The sequence below is a fragment of the Uranotaenia lowii genome, chromosome 3, assembly GCF_029784155.1.
Source record: "Uranotaenia lowii strain MFRU-FL chromosome 3, ASM2978415v1, whole genome shotgun sequence".
NCBI lineage: Eukaryota > Metazoa > Arthropoda > Insecta > Diptera > Culicidae > Uranotaenia > Uranotaenia lowii.
In genome coordinates this window covers 284,179,905-284,192,989 of record NC_073693.1, presented here as the reverse complement: position 1 = coordinate 284,192,989, position 13,085 = coordinate 284,179,905, and positions in this window count along the sequence as shown.

The window sequence follows — 13,085 nt, the reverse complement described above, 5'->3', positions numbered from 1 at the left end:
TTTCCAAATAGAATAGTTGAAAAAAATTAAATAATGACCTTCAACATGAAAAGTTGTAAATAAACTTTAAATGGCGTCTAAAAGTACCGTCTGCACCACCGAATATTTTGCAAAAAATACCATTGTATAGCTCGATTCATGATGCAACTTTCATCTGAAGACACCAAAGTGGGCCATTAACACCTTGAAGAGTTATGAAAGAAATAATGACAATAAATCTCTTTTTTTGCATCGAAAACAAACAATGGTGGAACAACTGCACTCACATATGGAGATAGCAAGCACTTCTAACAACATGAAAACAAAAGAACTTATCAAAGCTGGTAAAAAACACTATTTTTTCGTCCTTTTAAGACTGCCTCTACTCGCATAACAGTGCCATATGAATTTTCGTCATTTTAGGTCAACATAAGGCTTCAACATAAAAGACTAAAAAAAGAGGTTTTGTTCTAGAAATTTCGAAAAAAATATCAATTCGTGGCTATCCTATATGAAATATACCTGAATAACAATCCCATATTTGGAATACCACGGATTTGGTTACTTTTCAATGTTTCTTTCGGCGATATAGTCTTTGGTTTATTGCTTCGAATCATTTAAACATTTTTTTAACTCACTTGATGTCGAATGATGCACACTAGTTTTCGAAGGCAGGTCTGACTTTCTTAGGAATGACTTCCTGAGCGAAAAACTATCGGATGCAATCAAAAATCGTAAAAAGATTCAACTTACAATGTGGAATTCATGATATTTTTTTTGCAAAAGTATGTTTCTTTTTCTGACAATTGCATTTAGAAGTTCAAAAATGATCAAATTTAAGTCTTAGAAAGTAGCTTGGTGAGAAAAATATATTTTGTATGGGATTGTTATGTCAGTAGATTCGAAAAAGGTTTCAAATATGGTTGATTAACAGTCCCATTATGAATAAAAATAGTGCTCTAGACCTTACCAATAGCCCAATTCCGAAAATTTCAGGTCTAACGATTTATTATGACAACCTAGAAACGATTTTCGTTTATGCTGAAAGTGGTGGTCACAATTTAAAAATATATTCCAAAACAGAAAAAGCTGATTGTCTCGCTTCCTTATTTTTGTATATGGGACTGTTATGAAAGAAGGGGCGGTAGATTGTTGCAGCTTAACTGACTTCATGTTATATCCAAAAATCTAATAACGTATTCGTTTATACCCAGTTTTGCACCAGATCACAACAAGTTATGCACATTTTACTGTCATTTTTAGAAGTTTATGCGTTAAGATTTGCATCCGTAATTCCCCAGATTTGATTTAAAATAGACGGTGGAACACTGAAGATTCGTGCGTGAGCGATCGAGGTAGCAAAACACTGACGACAAATTATGTTCGTTCTAGTATGGTAAACCTCAAAACTGGGCGAATCTAGAAAACGAAGTAACATATTTTCATCATTTTACAGCCTGGGCTGGCCACACTGAGCTCTTTGATTATTTCTTCAACATTTGTGCCACTTTTTCATACTTTTTTGATCAATGGGAAAGGTTTTTGGTGTCCAGTGCTTAGCTCCCGATATAAAACCTATGTAAAGCACGTCTATATTTCATCTTTTTAATCACATTTTTGTGATCCCAAACACAGGGACTGAACCTTCTACTATTGGCATTGATTATGCTTCACAATGATCTTTGATCGAAAAATTAATAAGTTATATAGTATATGACCAGGTTGTAAAAGCAACATTCCCATTATTAAACAAAACGATACTCAGAATTTTGGTTAAAATTTAAAGTCATTTTTGCTGCAAACACTCTACAAAGCACAAAAAAGTAGTGTTTTTTTACCTGCTTTGGTAAGTTCTTTTGTTTCCATGTTGTTAGAAGTGCTTGCTATCTCCATATGTGAGTGCAGTTGTTCGACCATTGTTTGTTTTCGATGCAAAAATAGAGATTTATTGTCATTATTTCTTTCATAACTCTTCAAGGTGTTAATGGCCCACTTTGGTGTCTTCAGATGAAAGTTGCATCATGAATCGAGCTATACAATGGTATTTTTTGCAAAATATTCGGTGGTGCAGACGGTACTTTTAGACGCCATTTAAAGTTTATTTACAACTTTTCATGTTGAAGGTCATTATTTAATTTTTTTCAACTATTCTATTTGGAAAGCTGTTAAAATTTCAATGCATTTTGATGTGGTATTTTATAATTTCCGTTGAGAAACAACAGAGTTATGTAGCTTTGAAAAATGGTTATTTTTTATTTACAAAAAAATCTAACCGAAGCTAACTCAAAAAATAAAAATGTTAGAAATCTGAAAAATACATGTGTTTTTAAGTCGCAAAAATGAATCAAATTTTCAATTTTGGGGAAAATCTGAAGACCCCCGGCGCAAATTGTCAGATAATAAAAAAAAATCCCAGCTGTGTCATCTGCAAACAGGCGGGGTGTACCGTGTAACGGCAACTTACTGAGATCGTTTATGTAAAGTAGAAAGAGTAAGGGTCCGATATTGCTGCCTTGCGGAACACCAACCTCCAGCTTTTCTAGGGCGCTCTTTTCTTCTCCTAAGCAGACAAATTGCTTTCTATTTGACAAATAGCTGCATATTAAGTCGTTGATTAAGCCTCTCATGCCATAGCACTCAAGTTTTTTCAATAATATTTCGTGATTTAAAGTGTCAAAGGCTTTTTTAAGGTCAAGAAAAAGACCGCCTACAATTTTTTTCGTGTCTATTTCACAAATGACAGAATCCATCAGCTCGCAGATTGCTGTAAGCGTGCTGGATCCTGATTTGAAACCATATTGTAAACGGTAAAAAACGTTGTTTTCATTTAAAAAGCTATTCATTCTGCTTATCAAAAGCTTCTCGAAAATTTTACTGAAAACGCTTAAGGTTGAAATGGGTCGATAATTATTTACATCGAGTTGATCACCAGACTTGAAAATAGGGATTACTCTTGCAGTTTTGAGGCATTCTGGATAAACTCCTGTCTCTATGATTTTGTTGAAACATTCCGCAAGAATTTTGGCAAAATGTGTACTGTGATTTTTGAGTACTTGTGGCGAGATATTGTCTGGACCACTACTTTTTTTGTTTTTCAAAGATTCAATGGCAACATTGACCTCATTAACTGAAGCAGGCCGCAGAAATAATGAGTTGGAAACCCGGTTTATATGCGAGAAAGTGTTGAAATCAGGGTCTCTAGTTATAGTGTTTGCGAGAGATTTTCCGATGCTGGTAAAATTATTGTTAAATATAATACAAACTTTATGTTGGTTTTCCTCGACGGTGTTATCAACTCTTAAGAAGATGTCGGATTTAGTTTTCGACCTTCCGAGTATCGAGTTTATTTTTTTCCATAGTTTTGAATCAGATGTATTGCTTAAAATATTTTATAATATTTTACTCTTACATTTCCTCTTACAAACTTCTACTTTTTTCGAAATATGATTCAGCATTTCTTTCAAATGTGTATTTTCTGGATTTTTTTTTACTCTTTTGAGATAATTGTTTTTTATTCTGATCAGTGTCCAAAGATCAAAATTTATCCACGGACAGTGATTGCCTTTAAGCTTAATCGATTTCCTAACTTTTTTGAACAGGCTTTGAACAAGGAGTTGTAGGTGGAAGTGATGTTTTGGATGCACGAGTCTGCATCTTCTTTGAAAATTACTTAAATTTTTTTCCACGATCATTGAATTATTGTACATTGTACTTAATACCAAGCGTTGTGCATCCAAAAACGTGCGTTCTTTGATGAAATGTTTCTCAAGCTCTGACCTATTCATACCGGTTCTATGAGCCATAACATGCAGCAAAAGTCGCAAGGGATATTTTAGTTTACAGTTCTGTATAACGTTCTGATCCATAGGTTAAATAATGGCAGATTTGTCATATCGTAGGTTGGTCAAAGGCTCGGACAAAGTAGAATGCAGAATCCCAATCAATTCAACGCGCGACTTAACTTCTGAATCATCTAAGATCCAAATAAGCAGAAGTTATGTTTCCTCAGTTGTTAGTTTTGATTTAGTATTGGTTGAAAGTTTGGAATAATATATTTTTAAATTTTAAATAATACTATTTTGGGATTTTAATCACTGAGGATAATTCATTGTTCTTGATAATACCACCGGTCAAACCAGAGTGTTTTAAGAAACATAGCAACAAAATTTAATGATATTTTAATAAAAAAAGAAACTTAACCCATTACTTATCAACAAATTGCAAAAAAAAATTCTACACTGTTTAAACTATGTTTTTTTATAAATTTCGTCAGGGTTATTAAAAAAATGCCATTTAAAAATTGGGCTTCGTGTGCCAGATGAGCCCCTTGGTTTTCACCCTATGATACTACATCAAGGGGTAGGCTGTGCTCATGCACTTATACATCTCTCCCTTTTCCTTTTCCTCTTTCTCACTTTTGGTCTTTCTTCTTGATCATCGTTCTCCTTTATCCTCTTTCTTCTTTTTCCTCCTTCTCCTTCTCTTCTATCGCCAACTTCAGACTGGTAGGGAAGACCCCGAGGCGTGTGCCGGTTAGGTAACGCTTTCAAAGTAACTCGCGCCCATCACAGCAACCACTCCCGCAGGATTTCTTACCACCAAAGCATGGCCGATTGAGAGACTACCAAGCTAGAATCCCGTCACGACCACCCCGAATGGTATCTCCGCTTCCTTTTGCTGCAGAAAAGATCGTAGCTGAGTACGTGAGACCTTTTAAATCCCACCACACGTATGAGTCCAGATTAGGGTTATACCGCGCCCTAAGATCGCGTTGCTTTTGAATTGAAGTGTTACGAGGCCCAAGACCTTGCATTAGCTTGTCCAATTTGGTTGACTATCTCGCTCTCTCCGTTCATCATCTCACGGCATATATAGTAGGGGAGAGTGAGGTATCGTGGGCCATGGGGAAACGTGGGCCACTTTTAATATCTCAGATGTGCATTGAGATAAAAATCTCAAACCAACTGTCATCGTCGTCGCTTTGCATGAGCATATATTCCTATATGTTGTTGACTGAAATACGCATCATATGTTTCTTTTATTTATCAATCTAAAAAAAGTTATAAAAATTTACTTACATAATTAAAAAAACGCCTGCTAATTGCATCGATGGGGAACCTAAAGTGCATAACAAAAATATTCTCATACGCTTATGATTTTAGTTTTGTCATGATCTTTCACGTGGAAAAGGAATTTTTGATGAAACATCAATAAGTCACACATACGCAACCAATTTGCAAATCATAGCTTGTGAGGAATCGTGGGCCACACATCTTGAATCACCCATATTTTTATGTTTTTATACACATTCAGAACTTAAAATACATTTTTCCTATCTGTAAAGTTTTCTTATGCCAAATGAAGAGTTATGAAAAATATTTTGTCCATCCTATATAAGAAATTTTGCCAAAACGTTCGCGAGCCAGGTTTTGGAATCTATGCGATCATACACAGCTCTCTTTTTTATTTCATCATCTGAAATTGCTTTAAAATAACGAAATGAATTAGGAAATCCCTGTTTTGGGTCAACTCATAAACTTTGCATGTTATTTGGTCAATTTGGATTAGGTGGCCCACGATTCCCCACCATTTTTCAAAATCTAAAAAAATATTGCTTTTTTCAAACAGTCACAATTTGGGGAAAATAACTTATTAAAAAATTTAAAAAAATACCTTATACATACCTTGAAAATGTAGAAAACCATACCATTTTTTATTTTCATTTTATCTTTTATAAAAAAAAATTAATGGAACAACGAAAAAAAGTGGCCCATGATTCCCCACTCTCCCATACACTTTCTGTGAGTTGGTGGTTTTAGCATTTGTAAGATGTTGGCCATCATATCCTCGAAAGTTGTACGCCTAGAGTTAAGTGAAAAAGGAATCTCTTCGAGGAAACATCAAGTTTCATTGAGATCTTGTGTGTGTTTGTGTTCGTTTTAAAAACGTTTCAACAGATGTATGAGAATTCAGAGCCTTACACCTTGTCTTCAAAGCGTCCTTGATTTTTGCACAAAAAAGATTTTGTAAAATTTTGCACAACTTTGATTGTGACCTTGAGTTCTCTGTGCCTTAAGTGCCATTTTTGACTGAATTTACTCGAGTTTTCCATGGTGTTGGCTTCTGTGCCATGTTTCTCAAGTCGTATATCGTCGTCTTTCAATTTGTCGTAGTTTGAAACATTTTGGTGAATTTCGGTATTCCTCGGAAAAAAATACTTTTTCTTGGTTCGCTTTGTGAATTTTGGATGGAAAGTATAATGAGAATGTCGCGTTTTCTCACTTTGAACAACCCAGACAACCAGAAGTCGTATTTTCTTTTACAGATTACATCGTATAGAATGTTATTTATACTCATTTTCGTATATCTGCACCTACAATGTGCGGTCCATGCATATTCTTAATCGTATTTAAAAGCATTGCATGATTTTATTACGACAAGAAGTATTTATGTACATATGAACTCGACCTTTGTGTACGACAATTCGCAAAAAATCCGTGAAACGACCCATATACGGTGATCAGCCGTGATTGAGAGATTTTGTCTTGCTATGCATAAAATAATTCGAAATAAAAAAACGTATATAACTGCATTGATTAGTAATAATAAGCATGCAATCGTATACCTTTGCAAATTAATTCGCATGTCTGATTTTCGTAAAACGTATTTGCTGGCAATCGTAGAAGAATACAAAAAAGTTCAATAAAATCGTTTATGATAATGGGACATCGATGATTGGAATCGTATTAAAGGAGGCTTCAAAATGTTGGTCTATTTTTAGATCATCGATGACGTGTTCTACGATTTAAAAGATTTAAGCTAAAGAAATATACGATTTGCTTTTGGTTTAATGCCTTTGAAGCAAATCCCCTTGAATTTATATATTCCAGATAGCGTCGAGGAACCATCATGAGCTGCTGATCGAATCGTCAGGGGATCAAGTCCAGGCGCTAACAATAAATTCATGAACGTGAAAAAAAATCAGCAATCAGGCAAATAATAAATGTGTACGATATAAACTTGAATTTGGCAGCAAAAATGCACATTTCTTTGAAACAATCTTATTTTTATTATTTTTTGGGGATGATTAAACTAATTGGTTTAAAATCCCAAAAAAAAATATTTTTTTTCAACTGAAGGAAAATGAGAGCCCTGCACTCAAGTCGCAAAAGACGATCAAATAAGTCGTCAAACTTTCCATATTGTTACGAAAAATGTCGTATATTACAACCTCAATCATCTATATGATGATGTGAATTGTCATAGTATATTCCAAAAAGAATCAGAGTTGTCGTAAATGATGCGCATGACAAGTCGTGCAAATCGTAATTTAATACAATCCAAATCAAGAATATGTTTGCTAATGTACCTATATGGCCTCCAACATGATACGTATATACTGGTTTTGCTACATTATATACGATATGTTTAGACGTATATTTGCACGTATATTTGCGTTGAAAATTCGAAATACCCACCAAATGGTTGTCTGGGAATAATTTACTTTGCATTTCAATCCACTTAGACTCGAGTAAGATCTCGAAGCCACCGTTATGAAGCATATCTTAAGGTCCAATATTAGCCTAGCGGGTCTAGTTGCAGTCTAATTTTTCAGCCTAGCGTTATTGTAATCAATGAATTTTAATCGCATTCGAAAATCACTTTCGAGTTGCTTTTTTAAAAACTTTTCAATTCATTTCAAAAGCTTTCAAAAGTTCTCAACTAATTTAATTGGTTATGATTGAACTGGAGTATTTGATGAACAATTTAAATGCTCAAATAAATTCGCCCCGTAATATAAGCATAAATCGAACCGATCAATCCCAAGTTATTGGAGGATCCCCTGGGGATATAATTCCCACCATCAACCCAACCATCGACAGCCATCCAGGATTATTTTATTGACCTCGTTTGGGAGGTGTGGAGCATTAATTTCTTCCGTCTTGAACCGTACGGATTAGGGCTTGGTTTTTGGCCAAATCGTGTCCAGGTGTGAGTATGGGATCACGATTTCACGATCTCCCCGTGCGAGGAAACGGTTCTTCTGAGGCCAACCTTCTGTCGGGATCTTGCCCGTTGAGCTTGAAAAAAAAAATCGAAAAAAAGAGAATCAACCCAATTTAGTATTCAACCCGCACTGCCCGGCTTGGAAATGTACATACAAATTTGAAACCGAATAATAAAGGCAAACAAAAAAACTTGGCCGAGCGTCGGCGCGGTGACAGATTATGCCTGCTACTTTTTCGTACATTTTATGGGAAATTAATGTTGATATTTATTTTAACGTGGCGAGTTCCTCGGGCTTGTAGAGTTGCTACATCTCCTTGCTTGAGTTCTGACAGTTGGCGAACCAAGGAATTGCTTTCAGGCCTCTGTATCCAATGCTTCAGTTGGCGCAGCGAACAGTTGGGAAGAATGAGAAACAAATAAATTTAAATGATTATTACACCTTCAAAGAACAATATGAGGGCTCGATCGGATGAATGCAAATGCTTGCAAATGGTTGCAGATTACATGGGGATTAGTTGACTGAACCTTTGATATCCTTAACGATTCATTCTTCCTGAAATCAAACTAGTTAATTTTATAAGGCTTGCTCAAAATTTTTGTCTTACCATGTTATGAGTCCTCGGCATATGTTATAATCAGGACAACAAGTTAAATGCACAGAAAAAATTGACTTAAGCCTACAACGATCCCTGCTGCAAGATTCAACCGAGCAGCGCATAATCCCAAAACTTATTTTATTTCCTTGGTCCTCGATTACAATCCCTGTGGCATTTCGACACTTGAACTGCCATCTCAATTCCAACTTTTATTAGTGAAAGGTTAATTACGGATCCCCAGCGTGGACTGTGGCAGAGCAGAATCCCTGTGACCCGATCATCGTCATCGTTGTCATCGTCATTAACAGCAGTGTGCCGGATCCGATGGCTGGACCCCAGAGACTTTCCGCTGTCCATTCGACGAAACGGCTCGATTTGATTGAGGTTAAACTTTTGCACCAACTTAACTGCGGCAATCGTAAGAGTTGTAAAGGCTGCCATTGGAGACCCGTTTTGTCGATTCATATCCCTCTGGAGATGTTCGAAATCGGAGAAAAAGGAGCACGACTTCAGGCTAAAGGGGTCCGAATGAGGTAGCGCGCTGCATTTGCATTCCTTTTTTTCGGGCTTCATTTTTCTTCCAAGGAATATGCCGAACACGTAAGGAATCATCGAACGACACGGTACGGACGATTGTCCCATAAAATGTCGCATTTTATTCACATATTACGAAAATTATTGCCGGTACTTGGAGATCGCACGGACTTCGTAATGCAGCAAACATTCAGCGCGAGCAATGATGAATCCGATAGGGTTATTCGATGAGTTGCACGGGCAAGCAAATGGATCTTCGATTTGTACGATCCTTGCATTCGTTACAAAGAAAAGGAACAGTTAGCAGAGATTTTTTCATGTAGGTATTTGTGCTTGTTAGAATTTCAGAGTTGCCTAAATGCCTAAAATGAAAGATTTTTTTTTAATTTGCCTTACCAAATCATTTATCTAAGGGCATCTGTATTCGTGGTCTATTCTTGGGTCTAATTTATACAAGAATTGAACCAAAGAAATTAGATCCGATCCAATGAAAATACTGGCAACTGCACTCGTGTTCCATTAACTGTCAAACGGTTTAGAACTGCGTCAAATTGGATCCAAATCTCATCAGTTTTGGATCAATCCTTATACCAGCTCTAAAAAAGTTGGGTTGAAACTGGTATAATAGATCACCAGTGCGGTTGCTCGGGTCGGAATTTGGGTCTAAACCGGCTGTTTGGACCACGGATACAGGTGCTCTAACAATTAAGTAGCAATTATAAAAATGTTTACTTTTTTGGAACTTTTGCTTTGTTGTGTTATATCCAAGATAAATCAATTTTAGTTAAGCGTGTCCGTTCATGCTAACGCTCAGCCGAACCAAACAAACTACCGAACGAAAACAATAGCTCAAAAAAAGCATAAATAAACTAGCAACTGGAAGAGCTGGTCTCTTTAAGTTCTGGCTTTCAACAAACTAAAACGCGTATTATTTTAATCCAAATTATAGTATTAAAACATAAAATGTTGGAATGTGGTAGCCCCTTTTCAAAATATTTCTTCTGATCTAAAAAGAATTTGCATTTCACACTAGTTTAATTTTGATTCAAAATCATGTGCTTCGATACACTTAAGTTCACTTCGTTACTTGAAAATAGGATTGTTTGATCTTCAGAAAAAGATTGATCTCCAAGATCGTTCCAGTGAAACGGTCGTAGGATCGATCCACCTAAAAAATAGGAGCTGAAGAATCGATCTCTGATAGATCGATCTTTTCCATTGTTAGCAAGGAAGCACCTTTTATTACTGTTCCAATTTAGTTACTCACGGTGTATCGAAATCTGAATAGTTCTAGAACGTTTTGAAAGACAAGTCTGAAATTTAATTTTTCAAACATTCCCCACAAAAAATTATAAAAAGGTAAAATTATAGATAACAAGGTGAACGCTCGTAAAAGTCAAAAAGTTAACTTCTATCTCTTCGACAAGGCCGTGCGAACGGGGGGGTTTTAGGGGTTTAACCCCCCCCCCCTCCCCCCCCATGAAGATTTTTTTCAAGTAAAATTTTCAACGTAGTAAAGGGAAATTACAAAATTTTAATCTTAACTCACCCAAGACTTGAAACATTTCATTTCAGGAAATTACATATATGCTGTTCACGAATTTAAACTAAGTTTTAATTGTAAATTTCGATTGCAATTCAATCATCATTTTGTATAAAAACTTTAAACTAGACATTCAAAAACACTACCTCGTCCTTAGAATGGGTTTTTATTAAAAAGTGTAACGAAACAAATTTAGAGTTTGAAACCAACCATTTTAATATCAAAATTGATTCATCGAATACAAATTTTAAACATTAACAAGTTGGAAGCTATGATGCTCATCAGAATTAGCAAAATAAAATCAAAAACCTTATATCGTCTACTTTACTACTTAGAATATTGATTGAAAAAACATCGTGCTGATATGAAATATTCTTCAAGAAACCAATTTTAGTCACAATGTATTTTGTGTTACTTGTTCTTCTAAATGCATTGTTTTGCAGGTTTTAACAAATTATGTTAAATGAATTCAATTTTGTATTCCATACTTTATTTAGTAATGTCTGAAAAATATTATTTGTTAATTGAATTAAATGAATAATAAACAAATTCAGAATTAGATATTTCTTAACCGTTGATTTGTTATTCCATCAGTTATCAAAGATTATTTTCACCTAAAACTGACACATTTTAAACTTATAAACTCCATATCACTAAACGCAAGGTGATAGAAAAAAATTATTAAAATTTATTTATGAATTAAATAGTTTATAAATTAAATCTACCAAATAAATTATTCAATCATAGGTACCTAAATGCTGTTCCTTTGAATTATAAATTAAATTCTGTTAATAACGAGTTTATTGAAAAAAAAACTTCTAAAATGTCAAAAAACTTATCATTTTCTTCTTCATATTTTGTTTTAATATTCAAATACATTTACCGAATTTTGAAGTAAAACTATTTAAACTTTATGAAATATTTTTATATAACTTTGTTTTTATTATTCAATACTAAATTTTTGTTTTCTAAAAACATAATTTGCTTGGAAGACTTTGAAATAAGAGAAATAAAGTGTCCGCCTTCTATCCTTCCCAGGACCCAATTTTCCAATTGAAACCGACAACATACTCAGAGCTTGAAATTTTAAACTTTAAAACCTTTGATTGAAAAATTTATAAAATTATAAATTTATAAATTTTATTTCTTTAATTTTCGTTATATTAAATCACTTTTCCAATCAATCATGATTAATAATTTATCTTTAGAAAGTTCGAATGTTATTTGAAGTAGCAACTTAAAACTTTGTGCTTTTAATATTTACAACAAAACTTGGAGTTCATTTTTTTATCAATTTCTTATTGATCATTTCCCGATCTGTAATTCGTCAGTTTAACTGAACATGTTGTATTATAAATATATAAAGTTATTATTTTGAACTTCAGAACTTTTTTTACTTTTATTTTAATAACTGGAAGAATTTAAATATAAACAAGGGTGTTATTTTTGACTGTGATCACCGGCAGTCTTGAAATAAAGTTAAATATTTTCTTCTTTTTCCAAATAAAATTCAACTATCAACTATTGAATAAATTCTCATAAGTTTGAACTGTTTTTTTTTTCCTCATCGAGAATCCACATTTCAATTCGTGATTTATTTTCTTTTAAAATTCAAGGTAGTACAGCGGAATTTTTTAATCAATCCTTCCACTGAAAATGAAGAAAAGAAATTTGAAATAAAATGAATAGTAAACAACAATCATTATCATTTTTCCAACAATTTTTATCATGGTTATTTTTTAAAAATCTGGTGTTATATTTTAAGGTATTCTATTTCTGTGTATTTATTCTTGTGCCTGAAGCTTTATTAGAAATTTGATTTTCTTTCTTTTTCTGGTGTTTCTGGTGATTTCAAATTTGAAAACTTTACTGCTTAAAATTAATTTTCAAGCAAATTTCTAGTTCAGAACAAGGAACATCATTTTGATAAATGAATGACTTACTGGAAATAGCATTGATTTGAAACATTCATTCTAATTTGTTTTGAAAATTTTGATTTATTTTATCAGTAATATCTATTCTTTTTCAAGTTTTTGTGTTAATCATAAGTAAGAAAATTGTTTAAAAATAAATTACCTTATCTATTGTATATTTTTGGTATTGTTATTATTTTTGGCTAAATTTCGAATTTGTCCTTTGCACGGGCCTGCTCTTCGAGATTAAACTCACCTCACAGCGAGGTAAAATTTACCTGAATCGAGATTGGAAAAAAAAGGTACAATTTACCGAGAAAAAAGATGAATCCAAAAAAGGCAAATCTTACCTCGTAGCGAGGTGAAGTTCACCTGAATTGAGCTGAATAAAAAAGTACAATTCACCTAAAAAAAAGGTAAATCCAAATAAGGTAAAATTTACCTCGAAGCGAGGTGAAGCTCCGTTTATTGAGGTTAAGGTGTTTTGTCGTTCAGGAACAAGTTTTGCTT